Source organism: Phodopus roborovskii, unplaced genomic scaffold (genome assembly GCF_943737965.1).
Source record: "Phodopus roborovskii unplaced genomic scaffold, PHOROB, whole genome shotgun sequence".
NCBI lineage: Eukaryota > Metazoa > Chordata > Mammalia > Rodentia > Cricetidae > Phodopus > Phodopus roborovskii.
The window spans coordinates 2566433-2582498 of record NW_026126613.1 but is presented as its reverse complement, the minus strand read 5'-3'; the positions used below and the strand labels follow the sequence as shown (position 1 = coordinate 2582498).

Sequence of the window (16066 nt, the reverse complement as noted above, 5' to 3'; positions counted from 1 at the left end):
CAAACCCTGCTGGTGACCTTGCCCAAGCTGAACTTCAGTGGGAGTCACTGTTATTACAGGACGCCACTACTTTCAGAGTTCCAGTGAGATCGATACACATGGCACAAGGAAGCCACCGCAGAGAAAGTGTTGTTGATGTCTGGGCTCTCCATGTTCCTGCTCAGCAGGTGTGTGATTCCATGTGTCTTGAAATCTGACATGAAATCATAAGAGACTAGCTAGTTGTTGAGGAACTTGACCGTGTCAGCTCTAACACTCAGAACTTCCTCAGGCAAGTGAACGACTTTCTTCCGGAGTGGAGAGAACTGGACCTCAGAGGTGATGGTAAATGGTGTCTAGTAATGAATAGAGCAAGGACCTTAACTCGGGTCTGACTTCAAAGTCTGAGCTGTCAATTCCCTCCTCTCAACAGGGGATAAATGGAGGAAAGGCTTGAAGACTGCAGAACGGCCCTCGGGCCGCGTTCTACTCTGTACCAGTTAACTGTAGCCTTAGCTCAGCCCATTAAACTTCCCAATCTCTATTGTACCTTCCAGCCATATTGTCTTTTCTTTTGAACTAATCTCTGCAGGAAGTTAACCATCCATTATCAGACTAGAGAATAAGGGTCCCTGTAATCCAATTAAAATACATTATTACAAGTGTTCATTGTCCAGCCATCAATCTTCAGCAGTGCAAATATAAGATCACATAAATCATGCCAAACTGCACAGATGCACAGCATCTTATGATTCATAAGGCATCTTTACAAATATTTCTTGATTTAACCTTCCTGATAACCTCAGCAGGGTGGTACTGAGCCTGTCCCCCAAGTGAGGAAATCAGCTGTATATTAGGTCAGTTGCATGCAATTCGGACAATCAGTACTAGAGTCACCCCTTGAATGCCAGATATTCTGCTTGGGTGCCCTTCAACCCGATCCATTTTATTACCTGTAGCTCCATACAATGCAGCAGTATCTTTCTGGTGTAATATGCTATGCTAAGTAATATGTCAACATGAGGTGTGTTCCCAGGCTTACGTGTCCCTAATGCCACTATCTTTCACCTATGGTCAGAATCTACTTTCAATTAGTTTCTCCGCTATTTCTCAGTACAGCCAAGCATTACCCAAAGAGTACAGAAGCCATGTCTCAAGCATGATTTTATGGAACAGAGCACATTTTATGAATCAAGGAATAAGTGGCCAGTGATTTTAACTGAATAAATCACAAGAGAACTGTAACTTAAGTGTGTGTGTGTGTGTGTGTGTGTGTGTGTGTGTGTGTGTGTGTGTGTGTGTGTTTGAATACTCTATTTGAAATTGTATGTACCTTTAATGGAGGATATGACAATGTTTCAGAAATGTCGTTTGAATTATTCCAAGTATTTCACTCTTACTAGTTTATCTCAGGGATGATTCTGGGAAGGCACAGGTACTTCTCCTATTTTACAGAGGAGAAAACTGACTCCAGCTAGCTTTCCCCAGGGTGACTAGTGGGATGGTACTTTGAGCTCAAGATAATGACACTCAGAGTAGATGTCTATAACCATTCTGCCACCTGTCCCCATTGCCTGAATATCAGACACTGCTCTCAGACCTCACTGAATTTTCACAACTAACTACCCCAGGAACAGGCTTCAACTTGTAGAAATTGAAGGTGGTCTGGATCACTCATAATTCAACATGTTTAATTACTTACAACTATCTTAGTCCATGGCCAAAAGCATAACATGGAGCACATTCATCCTGCAATTTTAGAAGTTGTAGAAAAAAAATAAAATTTAAAGTTTACATTTTTATTTTAATAATTACATTTTGACCTTGCCATCCACAGTACTTTATTTCCCTCCTATACAGTCTTAAGTCTCTATGTTTTGTTTTGTTTCATTTGTTAGCTTAAAATCATTTTGAGTCTGGCTAACATCCACTGAAGCTTCCCTTGTACAAAGAGTGTGGAGGGAAATTTCCAAGGTATTAAATTTTTAATTCTCTTATTACCTTCCGCAACCTTATTTTCTCAACCTTTGTCATTTCTTACTTTCCTTTCTTGTTACTTGATTTGTTCCTTGGCCAAAATGCCAACAGGTGGATATTGGTACCCAATTCGGTAGCTTTCATGCTCCACAGCTGTATTCTCAACATTGTGTCTTGAACAAGCCTACAACATCAACAGGGCGCGGCATCCAAGTCTATGCTTTTTGGAGAGATTTGACCATAAATGTACTAACCCCACTTCTGTCTCTAAGCTCCAAGCATAGTAGGTGCTCCAGGACTCTGCTTGATTGGTTGTTACCTTTTCCTTAAAATGCCAAGCTTTCCCTCCCCTTTGCCTGAACAAATCAGTAGGTTCACGTCTATGTAAGCGTTTTCTGGCTTCCACCTCTTGTACTGTCTAGCCCCTCACCCATCCTACACATAGCTGGCCATTCAAACATCCCACACTTCAGGAGGGCGTAAGGCATGGCTTCTCTTCCACTGTAATGCCAGTTCTGGACAAGCAATATTGAGGCTTCAAAAGGAGGAAAGACCAACAGGAAACGTGACAAATACTTCAATGGGCTCCTTATGAAAACAGAGCAGCCAATAGCAAAACAATGTGAGAAAAGGACTCAGCTACATAAAGAAAGAAAAAAGAAAATCTCAATGACCAAACCTATACATAATCATCAGCTAGTGAGAGGTACGCCATCAAAGTGAACATTTGAATCCCACATGCATTGTGAAAAGAGAGTACACCCCCTACTAGAATGGATACACACAAGTTCTAGATGCAGTAACTCCACACCCTGGCTATACCCTACACACACACACACACACACACACACACACACACACACACACACATCACAGAAGCACTGTTCTTTATACAAAAAAAACCTAATTTTATGGATGCTAAAATGGCTGAATGACATTCGTGCAATGGGATTCAACACTGTCATGAGAATGAATTGTGTACACAGTAAGAATTAATCTCACGAATGTGTATCGAGTGAAATAATCCAGACACACAAAGAGGCAGAGCATCTGATCTCATAGTTGTAAATTACTAAACCAGGAAAAACTAGGAGAGGCAGTGTGAAAAGTCACAATTCAGCCACCTTTGGGTTCTAAAGACACTAAAGGGGCAAAAGAATGCCCTTAAAATGCTGAGAACATTCTACATTTTGGTAGATCTGCTGCTCAATTTGTAAGAGGTTTTACATTCCTTTCTGTCCAAGTTTTATCAAATGCACACACACACACACACACACACACACACACACACACAAACACAAATTTGATTTGTCCTGATCCTTTCCTTAGAAACTCCTTGGCTTCCATCACTGTCCTGTGCGGCAGACACCAAGACCCTTGTGGCCAAGGACTATGTCTCTCTGTCATCTTAGGCATACCTGCTCTCAACAGAGACTTCTGAATGAATGAGTCTACAGTAAGCGTGCCCCTGGCCAGTTCTGTTCTCTCTCATTCTCTCAGTTGTGAAGCCATGCTTTCAGCACTGGGCTCCTGGGCTTGGGATGTACCTGCAGACACTGTGGTAGCACTACTCTGCTCTTGGAGGAAAAAACGGGCTTTGAGTCCAGAAATTGATATCAACTGTCACTTTCACATCTCACGGGCGGCCTGCAAGTCAGTGTCACAGTCACTTTGCAGAACAGGAAGCGGAGGTTAGCGGAGGTAAAGGAAGAGACGTACGCCCAGGCACTCCGGCGAGCAGTTGGGGAAGTAAACTGGAAAATCGGGTCATTTGATTGCAAAGCTACACCTTTCCACAGACTGTAAGACCACAGATTCAGCAATTGTACAATGTGGGTCATGCTCTCCTCAAAGGGCTGCCTGGCTTCCCCACCCTGTGCTGTCCTACCCCTGCACTTCCCTGTCAGTCACCCAGGCTGCCACCCTGGGGACTCCCTCCTCTCCCAGCCTCCTCACACTGACTCAGCCACTCAGTGCTGTTTGTTGAGAATGATAGACAGTCCATGGTGTACACATTACTCTCAGGGCGGGCCTTCCGTTCTTTGGAGGAAGGTTGTAATGACCCGCATGCTGTATCTTCGAACCCTCCCAAATCTAGACTCTACCGAACTCCTCTAACTCCTCCTGTTGACTCACGAGGTCTATGTAAAATCCAAATCTGGGCACATCTCTCTCCTTGACCTACAGGATGGAGGTCACATCCGCTGTTATGGGTCACCCTGATGGACAGAGTCACAGCTAAGCTCTTCCTCAACACCCTTCCCTTGGGATTCCGTTCCTTCTCTACCCACCCTGCAGCCCACCCATATGAAGGTGTGCTGCTTGCCCTGGGCAGTGTTCGCTGTTTCCGTGTTCTGCGTGCCAGCATTCTGTATCCCTAGAATACCCTGTCTCCCGCTGTCTGTCAAACTTGGGCATTTGTGCCCCCATCAAAGCCCTCAAGAAAGCTAAGGCCTTACTCTCATAGCACAGCTAGGTTTAGTGGATGCTTTGATCCTCATAGAGCTCATTCCATTGTGGGTTGTTGTTGGGTTTGTACTGTGAAGTTCTCATTTACAGTACATTAATTCGGAGCAGGTATATATTTTGTCTTTTTTGTTTATTTTTCCTGTGCCTTGGCCAGCACCCAAGAGTTAACCAAAAGTATTTGGACAAATGAATAAATAAATGAAAGCAATTGCATGTGTATAAATGGCCTGTTGCAGCAAATTTCTTTTCTAGCTTTAGGTATTTGTATATGTGTTGTATGTATGTATACATGTTCGTGTATGTATGCACATGTGTGTATACACACACTAAGGCCATAGGTGGATGCTGGGTGTCTTTCTCTATTATTCTTCACTTAGTTTTTGAGGCAGGGTCTCTCCTTGAACCCAGCGCTCACAATTCAACAAGACCACATGTCCAGTGAGCTTCAAGGGTTCTTCTACCTCTCCCCAATACTGAGATTGCAGGTGTATGTCACCATGCCTGTCTTTTCCATCTTCTTTTCAAATGTATGTGCATGTACAATGCCCATTGGTGTGTATGCATGCATGTTGGCATGTGTGTGGGTGCAGGTCTGTGGATGGTGGTAGCTATGTGTACAAGGAGGTAGAATCTCAGCCACGCTTCCATAAAGCTAGTCTTCCGGCTCAGGAAAGCCACTGTTTCTACCTTCCTCAGCACACTCGGCATCTATGTGGATCTGGGATCCAAACTCGGTTCCTTGTACTTGCATGCAAAGCACTTTACCAACCGAGGACTAGTCTCCTTTCCAAGTAAGACCAGTGAGGATGTTCACAACAGATACAATACAGAAAGGCTGGGTCCTTTCTCTTTGTGAATCTGCTAGTAAGTACCTTCAAGTGAGATGAAGAAACACCATCTGGCTCTTACACAAGTACCCTCAGAGCGCACTGTGACTCCCTTTCAACCTGGCCTCGGCTCTTTCTAACCCTGGAACCATCCAAGATTCTGGTCAGAGATTAAATTTTAGGAGTGAAAAAGAGCGAAGATCCATTGAAAGCCGGGAGCGGTGATACACACTCCTAGTTGAGGCAGGGGAATTTCAAAAGACTTCAAATTCCAGTCCAACCTGAGCTACATAGCATGACTGTCTTACCAAATTAAAAAACGAAAAATAAGATAAATTCCGTATAGAACAGGATACCATTTTTTAATCCCAAACCTCTGAACTCTGAACCCAGTGGAGAAGATAATAAATATTCAAGCTCAACAAAAGGAACTTGGGATTTGTTAAAGATTATTCTCATAGCAACTAGGAAAGAGCAGAATATTCCTCCTTTATCTCCTGGATTGGAGAAAGTAGGACAAAGGTTGCTCCACCGGAGTATAGACAGGTGAACAGTGAAGGTGTGGTGCCATCTATCCTGATGATGACAGGAAGCAAAGGGCAGCTGGGACTTCCAGGTATGGGTGTGCTGTGATCCGCACTGAGAGAGGAATTGACATCTGAGTTGTGTGAAGAGGCTGGGAGAGCATGGAAGGATGCTCACTCCAGGGGCACTTGGCCTGCCCCTTCCCCCAAAGGAGAAAAACAAACCCAGTGGTCAACAGCCCCTGTTATGTAAAGCCACCACTTAACAGTGCTCTCCAGAATGGAAATCAGCAGCCAAATGCCACACCCCACAGACATCCAGAGAAGTGCCCAGAGGGAAGAGTGGTCCTCTAGCAGCAACCTTCCTGAAGAGGCAAAGGATAGTGAGCCGGCTTGCGAATGTGGGTGACCACAGTCATCTAGCACACATGCGCACACACAAAAGCAGGACTCAAAAGCGCTCAGCTTCCCTACCCACAAACGTAGCCCCAGCACTGAGCTGTAAATGCGTCTGTGTATGCATCCCCTCTGACAGACTAGAGGTTGCCATGCAACACCTCTGTAGTTTAAATGGAAGCACCTGCCCGCTGTTACACTTCCATGGCAGAGGTAAGGATCACTGTGAGTACTAATGCACTTGCATTTCAGATTTTTCTCTTGACTTCCTGTCTCTTAACTCCACAGCATCAGCACCATAAAAGCAGCTGGTGAACTGATTCTCACTTTTCTCACATCCGTATGTCAGTTTGTGAGCATATACATGATACATGAGCTTCCCTGCGCCTTCTAGTAGAAGGTGTTTATGACCTTGTAACATCCAGGGAAGTTTTCGAGAAATGTAAAATATACATAAATCCACATCTAATAAGCATACTGAGATACATATCAAACATCTCATAGCCGGTAGGTATAACCTCCAGCATGATAAACCTAAATATTATTTATAGTGTGATAACTACTTTTTGAATAGGTTTCAAGAATCAAAATCATGTCCAGAATCCATCTGCAAATATGCAGATACTTCTGCAAGTTCTTTTTGGATCTCCTTTCAAAGCTCAGTTATTATCCTGCTCTTTGGAAGCTGAGTAACAGAATCTGAAAAAGAAACAATGTGATGTCCTTTCATTCACAAACAGTGTCTCTACCACCACCTCTCCCCCCTTAGCATCTTGACTTCTGCTAAAACAAGCTCAAGGGAGTTAAGGAAAGCGAGTTTAGGTTTCCTACCTGGACATCTGCTTCTGGTCCTACTCACACCTCCTCGTCATCTTGAGTCTCAATTTCTCAGGTAAATTCACCAATCTGCTGACAAGAAGTTCTGCATTACAACTTCTCCACCCACAGTACATACATTAAAATGTAGCTATGAAAATGGCCCAAAAAAAAAAAAAAATGGAATCTCCAGGTTTGAATAATGAGAACACAGACACACAGAGAAAGGAGAGGCAGTATGTAGGTAACATCTGCTGTGCAGAGCTTTGCGGTGTCGTACACCTTTAATCCCAGGCAGAAGGATCTCTGTGAGGTCAAGGTCAGGCTGGACTACATACAGAGTTCCAGGCCAGCTACACAGTGATGAAACCTTGTGTGAAAGGAAGAAAAAAAAACAGAGAAGGAAAGAAAGAAACAAGGGAAGTAGACAAAATACTTAAGGTCTGTAAGATAAATGATGATGCCTTTGAATGATAACCCAAAGAATAAAACAGAAATCCAGGATGAGTCCAGATTGAAATCAATCAACCAATGACATGTGTTGATAAATACGCCTCCCCCACCCTTCATGCATACTTCGAGGAAGAAAGCATAGTTTTAATTAACTCAATTAGGCAGAGTTGGGGAGGAAAAAAATAGCTTTATGGTGAAAAACACCTGGCAACCTCTGTCTCAACCAAGTGATCAGTCAAGGTTGATGTCACATGATCATGTGACATCCCTCTATCAAAATATAGTATCTTATATCCAAATTCAACCTCAGCTGACAAAATCAAGTCGAGTGTAACATGGCATGTAGTTACGCTATCATGTGCCATATTGTGAATGAGTACCTGATTAATAATGGGTGAACGCCTAAGCAAACCAAATTCGTCATCCAAATCGACAAAACTCACTTTTTCTTTTCTTTCTTTCGTTCTTTCTGTTGGTAGGTAGCGTATAAATGTGTGTGGGGGGACATGTGTGCTCACCCATGCATATACCGGTGGAAGTCAGAAACCCATATCGAGTGTCTTCCTCTCTCCCTCTCTCTATCCCTCCCTCCTTCGTTCCCTTCCTCCCTCTCACCCTCGCTTCCCCTCCCCCACCACTTAAAACTTTTTCAAGGCAGGGTCTTTTGAGCTTACTGTTTTAGCTAGAATGGAGTCCCAGGGATCCATCTGTCCCCACGCTACCAGATCTAGGGTTTCGGGTACATGCTTCCAGGCTCAGCCTTTATATCAATACTAGAGATTTGAACTCGCAACCTCATGCTTCTGCAACAATCGCTTTATTCACTGAACCAACTCTGCACCCTCTTTCAATGGTGGTATGCTGGCTTTTATTTTCATAGTAACTTTTTCCCTTTGATCTTAATGCCTCCAAAACACCCAAGAATAATATCTTCCATGGCCATCCACCAGGTTTTTCTCACCACCAACAGTATGTCTACTTTCATAATTACTAGTGACAATGCAGCTAAAAGTGACGAATCCAGCATCATCTTAAACAGACTCACTCTACTGCAATGGCTCCGCCCTGACAACAATCCAATGGTTCAAGACCTTCTGAGCACCCTAGCTAGAGCCCCATGCTGTTTCAAAACAGACATTCCCATCTTTTGACTAAGCGATGCAAACAGAGTGCACACACAGGTGGGAGGCTGGTGAATAAAATAACAAATATGTGATGAGACAGCGTGTTGGCGACGAGGGCAGAAGAGGTAGAGGTTGCTGAGCAACCAAAGTTCCATGGACATTCTCATCATCCCTTCATGAGAGCAGTAAGAACTGGGTCTTTTCCCAACATTTCCCTTTTATAATAAAGGAGTCCACAAAAAAAAAAAAAAAAAAAAAAAAAAAAAAAAAAAAACAGTGCAATGTATCACCCAGACAAAGAACTTAAGGACATTAACCATCATAGTCCAAAACATTAAGGATGCTCTATCCCAACATTTCTCTTTTATAATAAAGGAGTCAAAAAACTGTGCAATGTATCACCCAGACAAAGAACTTAAAACTTTGGACATTAACCATCATAGTCCAAAACATTAAGGATGCTCTAAGCAATAATTTGAAAACCAACTTCTTTTGGGCCAGAGAGCAAATCCACCCTTACTGTTGAATAAGTGTAGACATGACACTACTGCTCCTGCTCTACTCTACTAATAAAGACAATACTCCAGACTCAAGAGCTTTCTTGCCAAGAGTGAATGCAAGAAACCTGAAACATAATTTCTAGGCCACAGTGTCAACAAAGAGACTTCATGAAATCAGCCCCCACCTCCCCACGGGGACTGATGAGCCAAGGGGCTCCCAGCATCTACTCACTGACTCTACTAACTGATTTCAAAACTTTCTAGAAGGTGAAGAACAGGTGGTGGGAACTTTTCCAGACTGATTTTTCTTTATAAAAGTCCTATCAGTTTTACTGCCTGCTTAAAGACCATGACACTCAGCTCCCATAGATATCTCTCGCCCTGTTATATTGCCATGAAGCTAAGCAGGAAAGACCCGTGCCAACGCATAGCACAGTAGCAATTTGCAATCTGGAAGACCTGTCCCATGGGAAGTGACCTAAACGTCATCAGTCATCTAGCTACATGTGTAAGGAAGGCAGCAGAGAGAACATCTGTATGGAGCTACACAATGAGAAGAAGGACAAGTTCACTGACAGAGAGCTACAAACAGAGACGAAACGTTTTATCAGGATGAGGTTTGAATTTCTCGTAGTTGTTAGCCCTGCAAATTCTACTCTTCTATTTCAATTTCAACTAGTATTTGACAAGTACTCCCAAATGACAGAGAAAAGTAAATAAATGGAATAGGGGCATACACCCCACTTCTGCTTTTCATTGCTGAACTAATCATCTCCAATATATTCTTCCATGCCCTTAAGAATCGTTTTCAGAAAACTCAGTAACTAACACGCCCATTGGCGTGTTAGGGCCGGATGTTGGTGGGGAGGGACTAAGTCTGAGGAGGGGGCTCGGAGAGCTCTCTTGCTTGCAGCACATGGATAGGAGTACATCCGGAGTCATCCTTGGGACCAGGAACCTGCTGGTGTTCATCTGACTATGTTGTAAGTTATTTCTCCCTGAATAAACATCGACCTATTTGTTTCTCCTGATCCTTATTAAACATCAATACATTACCTTTCAAAAATGTTACCTCTTTCTCATCCCTAAGTCAGAGTAAGGAAATAGAGTGTTTAGTTATTAATAAACTATATCAGGTAACAGGCTAGTTTAATAAGATTGTTTTCTAAAAGTCAGTTGAACCAATTGAAAACAAAATGCTGAAGTGCATTATAAATTCCAGAAGCACTTCCATTTACATAATAGAATATGAACCTCAGAGGTAGTGTCATAAATGCTTAATAGCACAAGGGAAAAAATAATTGCTAAATACGGACTGCTTTTAAGCACTTAATAAATATGAAATGTAGCTTTCCTAATTTACCAGTCAGATTCATTGTAGTTAGGAATGAAAGGTTCTATTATTTGTCTTCTTGAGTGGTGATGTCCCTATAGAGCTCAGACTGGTCAGAAACTCCCCCTCTAGAGTAATGACTGTAGCATGCACCACCACGCCTAATGCAGAAATTCTTGAATATAGTTTGCATCTACTACCCAACTCTCAGTCAATAATAATATTTAATCTGTAAATATATGACAGATTAGCATCCCTAGATAGTAAAATCACGATTATCTGACAATAAATAGCATGAGTGTTCTATGATTCTTCCCAAAGACCAAGTATCCACTGAAATATTGACAACCGGGGGCCTATACTGCCTTGATGACTTACAGAACCCTGAAAACACTGATGAAAGGCTAGCCCCAAACAAATGACTCAAACACGAAGCTGACTCTATTAATAAAAGCCTGTGAATAATGAGAAAATAACAAATTCATCATCCTGACAGTAGAACTAAGTTCAAATAATAATTAATATTTAGGGGCCAGCAAGATGGCTTAGGGGGTAAAGTACTGTCACCTGCAGTCCATCTTCAGATCAGGTGGAAGGAGAGAGCCAACTCCCACAAGTTGTCCTCTGACCTCACTTCTATTATTGTGTGTGTGTGTGTGTGTGTGTGTGTGTGTGCATCCACATGCCTGCATACACACACACATACATACATACATACACACACACACACACACACACACACACACACACAATCAGTAAATTAATGCAATAGAAATAATTTAAAGAATATTTGGAATAACCAGAGTTCAAATAAACTTCTTCAAACGCAACAGAGAAATAAATAAATTAGAAAATGAAAATGACCAATACCGAAACATCACCAGCATTTTTTAATGCAAAGCAAAACGATAAAGTGAAACTTTTGACTCTGATACAATTTTGATTAAAAATGGGAAAAAAATACTTGGGAATAAGATAGAGATTGCGTATAATTAAAAATATTCACAATATTTCACAAACAAACTTTAGAGAAAAATAAAATACTCAGAAATAAAATGATTTTGAAATCTTTGAACATTGTATTCAATCAAATTCGTGTGCCCATTAAAACTAAATTATGGAATTAGTAAAGAAGTAAATGTTTTCAACAAGACTGAAACTAAGGATTATAGTTAACTATTTCGAAGGTACACAAGCGAGCAAGAACTAGTGTATAGAAGGAAATTTTTTAATCAAATTGATACAAGGCAGATCTTTTCTGTATCCCACAATACTGTTGGTGAGATAAATTATAACCCTGACAGGAACAACTGACTTACAGTAATCTGGCAGGCACCAAAATAAAACCTCCCAAGTGGGTCAACCTGTACATTCCATAGAACCTTGACTATTACATAACAGAATCCAATGACCAGATCTCTAAACCAAGCAAAACTCAGATCTACCTGAAATGAGATTGAATGTTGGGCAGCATAGCCATCTTCTTATAGGCATTTATCCACACCCGGGTTTTTAAAGTTTATAGAAGAAGTGATGTTAAAGACTGTTCATTTTATCCCCTTATTTTGCCACACCCATTTTTTTCTTCCATGGGAGGCCATATACACCACCAAATCACATTGTTTGAATACAGGCAGTTCTCAAATTACAAACACCTGACAAAAACTAAAAATAAAACCAGCTGCTGCTAACACTATGAGAGGCCTTGTGATTACCCCTGGGGAAAATCAGCTGTCATGCAGAAATTGTAAACCTTTGCAAAGAGGTTAACAGAAGAAAGGCAGAAGCAATAAAAGCAGGACCCTATAGGAAAATCACACTAAAGAGGTACCTCGCCTCAGCAGTGTTAATAAACCATGGATGGATGGATAGATGGATGGATGGATGGATGGGTGGATGGATGGGTGGAAGGAAGGATGGATGGATGGTGGATGGGTGGGTGGATGCATGCATGGATGATGGATGGATGGATGGATGGATGGATGATGGATGGGTGGGTGGAGAGTGGATGGGTGGATGGATGGATGGAAGGATGGATGGATGATGGATGGGTGGATGGATGGGGGGGGGGGGGCCCCCGGGGGGTGGGGGGTGGGTGGGTGGGGGGGGGTGGAGGGTGGATGGGTGGGTGGATGCATGCATGGATGAATGGATGGATGATGAATGGATGGGTGGATGGATGGATGGATGATGGGTGGGTGGATGGATGGGTGGATGGAAGGATGGATGGATGATGGATGGGTGGATGGATGATGGGTGGATGGATGGATGGGTGGGTGGATGCATGCATGGATGATGGATGGGTGAGTGGATGATGGATGGGTGGGTGGAGGGTGGATGGATGGATAATGGATGGAAGTCCATGTTCATCTTCAGAATTCCTTTGCTACTCGGTCCTTATCCTGCTCCAACTACAATGTTAACAAACTGTCTTCTTGAGCTCTGATTCATGAACTAGAACTAAAGTGAACTACAAAACAAAAGTAAATAATCTATGATCAACACAAGAGAGAACTTGAGCCCAGGACCAATCCACAAATGTATATTTGCCAATATCCAGGTGGAGAGCAGATGACAGAGACAGACACACACAGCAAAATTTGGATGCTGGAAGCTTCATTTAACAGCTTAATTATTATACAAGAAATGAGGCCTCTATGGAAGACAGGAACAAAAAATACAGACTAAGGTGAAAGGCAATGCTAGGTCTGGCTTAGCATGAGTCTTGCATCTTCCCTAAGAGAGCCAGTTTGATGCATTACTCAGACTTTTCTTGGATGGCTATAATGTATCATTTTAAACAAATCTGAAGCCTAGTAACCTCTCAATTCATTTAATCCTGGGTACTGCTAGTTTATCCTGACTTCCAGAAGTTTCTAGTTACTCTGTCATTCAAAAGTATCTTCCTCAACTTTCTCTTCCCTAGGAAATCCAATCCTAGCAGCACCAAGTTCAGGGGTATTCAGGCTCTTTTAGTCTGACGACCTTCACTGAAGTTCCACCAGTATATTCAGTGGTCCAGCCTTTGCTATGAATGATTTTCTGGGCAAAACCCAGCATATTTCTTTTCATTCAGGACCATGATGGTGTTCACTGCGGAAACCAATCACTTATAGGACAGTGCCTGTGAATGATGCTCTGAAAACTTCAACAATACCTAGCTCTCACTCAGCCCTGTAAGGTGAACCTAATTATGTCTGTAATATTCACCCTTCCAAGGATGCCATCTTCCAGGCCCATTTTTCCTTCCAAAGATGTTAACCATACTTGAAGCCCTGAAGCTTCCATAAAATCATGCCTGCTTCCTTCCTGTAACTGCTCTTAACCTCTATCTATGAACTTACACTTATTTTCTGCGTCCTCTTCTGTCTTTCAGTATCCGGAGTTCCTTTGTACATACATCACTGATACTAGCCTGCATACTCCCTGCGAATACAAACAACACAAAGCCAGTGGTCTTCCTTCATCATTCCTAGACCATTGCAAGAATCAGACCAGGCAATTAAGTTGTGCTTAGGTGTGGTTGTGGTTTCGAATCAGAAAGGAAAGGAAAATAAGTGATTCAAGAATGAGGCGAGTTTGAACATACAGTTTTGAATAAAATGAAATACAACCATGTGAGACCTAGAACTAAATAACTGTGTCCTTCCTGAGCAGGGAATTAATTCAGGTCGAACTGGTGGGATGTTAAGGGAAGGAAAATATTCTGCCTATTTCAGTCTTCTTTCTAGGACCCAATGTATGCCTACAGTAAAGACTTCTCGCCTCTTCCTTCCTTTCTAACTCTGACTAAAATAAATTCCAAGTTCTAGAGCCACTTGACGACACAACTCTACAACACAGTGCAGAGTAATGCAAAGCCATCTAGCCCATTTTACACAATATTAGAGGCAATCTTTCAGCCAGATGTGGTGGCGCACACCTGTAGCCCCAGCTACTTAAGATGTTGAGACAATGAATCACTCGAGCCTAAGTATCCAAGGCCGGCCTTGGTTTTCTTTGCTATGTGGAGCTTACCTATGGGCTAGCACCAGTGTGCATTTTCTTAATTAGTATGTATGCTAAAATATCTACTTTTAATAGATGTACCATGCTCCAGGGAAATCATTATGATCTATTAAAGGATAATTAGCCACATAAAGTATGATCCAACGTTAGCTATGTTAAAAAAAAAAAAAAAAAAAAAAAAAAAGACCTCTTCAGATCTACACAAAAAATATACGGGGGGAAAAAAAAACTTTATTGAGGACTTTAAAGTAAGCTGTTTGTGTGAGGGTGTGCTAAATATTGAACAATGGCTCAAAATTCTTTAGTGTTAGAACCACATGCATGGGGATTTGAAATCATACATACATACATACATACATACATACATACATGTCTCCTATGTATTTTAAGATAATTTAAACATGGAAAAGGTGCATGGGAGAAGAGCGGTGAGCAAAGAATGAACAAGGTGCCAAGCATTCATATACTAAAATATATGAACTACAATGGAAAAAGAACTTGCCCATCTTTTTAGTCGGCCATCTCTCCGGGTCTTTAGCGTGGACGTAGATGACCATCTCAAACCCATGTGTTTGTTTCCTTATCTGGTGGTTTATTTCAGTTTACTACAAGATTCCTACAGAGCCTCTCCCATGAGCCACACCTCCATTAAGCTCTAGGAACGCCACATCGAATGAAGCAAGAGAACACGGCTAGCTAGCTACTGGGGCCAGCTCAAGGGCAACTTCACGCTGTTGCTGGTTCCGTCATTCTCCACCTGTTCCACCTAGTCTACGTTTTTGTTCTGCCTTCTAAGCGCCCTGTTTCTGATTTCTTAATGTCTTCTGTCTGGTTATTAGTTTTCACTCTCTGTCTGCCAGGGGTATTCTTTCTATGCGCTTTCCAGACACTTCCCGAATTGTCTGTCTGGGACCCGTGAAGACCAATGCTAAAGGACACACAAACTGAGTGATGGCAGAGGGTGCTTTGGCCCACTCTGGCTTGAGAAAGCATCCGTGTTTATCCTGTCCCTTCTGATGTGATAGGCCAGTCAGTGTTCAGCTGAAACTGGCTGACATGATAATGATTTAAACAGATGATTTGTTTGGTTTGGTGTGTGTGCCTGTGTGTGCGTGAATGTGTGTGTGTGTGTGTGTGTGTGTGTGTGTGTTGTTTTATTTTGTTTGTGACAGGGGTTCATGTAGCTCAGGCTGGTTTATTTTTATTTTTATATTTTTTCTTATTTTACATATCGATCCCAGTTCCCTCTCCCTCCCTCCCTTCTTCCCATGCCCTCACCACCACCCTCTTATCCCATCCCCCCCCCACTCCACAGGGAGGGTGAGGCCTTCCAGGAGGGATCAACAAACTCTGTCAAGTCATTAGGAGTAGGGACTAGGCCCTCCCTCCTGTCTCTAGGCTAAGGGAGTATCCCTCTATGGGGAATGTGCCCCCAAAGTCCTTTCGTACACCAGGGATACATCCGCTCAGGCTGGTTTCAAACTCCCTGTATAGCTAAAACTGGCCTTTAAGTTTCGATCCTCTACTCCCCTAGTGCTGAGATCAACAGTATGTAGCACCATGCCCAGCTAAACAGATGTTTCTCCTAAAAATTCCTCCGCTTTGTCTCCCACCTTCTTCCAGAAGAACAGGAATAACACTCCCAAAATCTTACTTTCCT

The 16066-nt window shown here is 42.4% G+C and overlaps 1 protein-coding gene across 5 annotated transcripts in view; it reads right to left on the bottom strand.

Moving 5' to 3' along the window:
• Hivep2 (HIVEP zinc finger 2) overlaps positions 1-16066 on the bottom strand; it is a 179273-nt gene that overhangs the window by 129893 nt on the left and 33314 nt on the right. For 2 of the 5 annotated variants that reach the window (XM_051206166.1, XM_051206168.1), the window contains exon 2: positions 7004-7078. The exons of 2 other annotated variants lie outside the window; for them this stretch is intronic. The gene's annotated coding sequence lies outside the window, so the exon portion shown is untranslated. Of the gene's footprint in view, positions 1-7003; positions 7082-16066 lie in introns of all 5 variants that reach the window. One more of the 5 variants, XM_051206169.1, reaches the window with a different exon arrangement.